Genomic DNA, 1,342 nt, shown 5'->3' with positions numbered 1-1,342 from the left:
GTGAGGGACATCAAAAGTTCCTCAGTCATACAGTGTAGACTTCTTTTCCTCTGGATTGAGAAGCATCAGCTCCTCATGGGGGAAGACTTTGGACAAAAAATCATGGCTGTCAACTCTAGTAAACTTTTTTTGTATCTTTGACTCTGCTAATCATTATAAAATGACCTTACAATGTTTTCTATAATTTAAAAATACTATGTAATTCCCTTTAGAAGAAGGAGCAGTTCTTGGTTTTATTACCCATCTTACCCACAGTTTCTACCATACATAAGTTAGGGTAGTAGGTTACTCTTATAAAAATATTTCCCTAAATTTAGAGGCTCAAAGAACAAGAAGTTAATTTTTCTCTAGAAGTTCAAGATGAGAGGTCAAGGTCGCTGGGATGTACGCAGCCACGCAGATTCCTTTCCTTTTGTGACCACATCATCCTTTAGGGCCTCGCCATCATCTGCTTAGTAGAGGCTCAGTTACAGCCATGCCCAGGCTCTAGCCTCCAGGAGGATAGAAGCAGCCGGTTGTCTCAGTTTAAGCTGCTATAACAACAACGATGACAACAACAACAACAACAACAAACTTGGTGTCTTATAAACAACAAACCTGTGTTTCTCACAGTATTGGAGACTGAGACATCCAAGAACAAGGCAATGGCATATTTGGCCTTTGGCGAGGGCCCTCTTTTTTTTTTTTTTTTTTTTTTAAATTTATTTATTATTATTATACTTTAAGTTGTAGGGTACATGTGCATAACGTGCAGGTTTGTTACATATGTATACTTGTGCCATGTTGTTCTGCTGCACCCATCAACTCGTCATTTGCATCAGGTATAAATCCCAATGCAATCCCTCCCCCCTCCCCCCTCCCCATGATAGGCCCCGGTGTGTGATGTTCCCCTTCCTGAGTCCAAGTGATCTCATTGTTCAGTTCCCACCTATGAGTGAGAACATGCGGTGTTTGGTTTTCTGTTCTTGTGATAGTTTGCTAAGAATGATGGTTTCCAGCTGCACCCATGTCCCTACAAAGGACGCAAACTCATCCTTTTTTATGGCTGCATAGTATTCCACGGTGTATATGTGCCACATTTTCTTAATCCAATCTGTCACTGATGGACATTTGGGTTGATTCCAAGTCTTTGCTATTGTGAATAGTGCTGCAATAAACATACGTGTGCATGTGTCTTTATAGCAGCATAATTTATAATCCTTTGGGTATATCCCCAGTAATGGGATGGCTGGGTCATATGATACATCTAGTTCTAGATCCTTGAGGAATCGCCATACTGTTTTCCATAATGGTTGAACTAGTTTACAATCCCACCAACAGTGTAAAAGTGTTCCTATTTCTC

The sequence above is a fragment of the Theropithecus gelada genome, chromosome 3, assembly GCF_003255815.1.
Source record: "Theropithecus gelada isolate Dixy chromosome 3, Tgel_1.0, whole genome shotgun sequence".
NCBI lineage: Eukaryota > Metazoa > Chordata > Mammalia > Primates > Cercopithecidae > Theropithecus > Theropithecus gelada.
Note: the sequence above shows the minus strand (reverse complement) of the source record.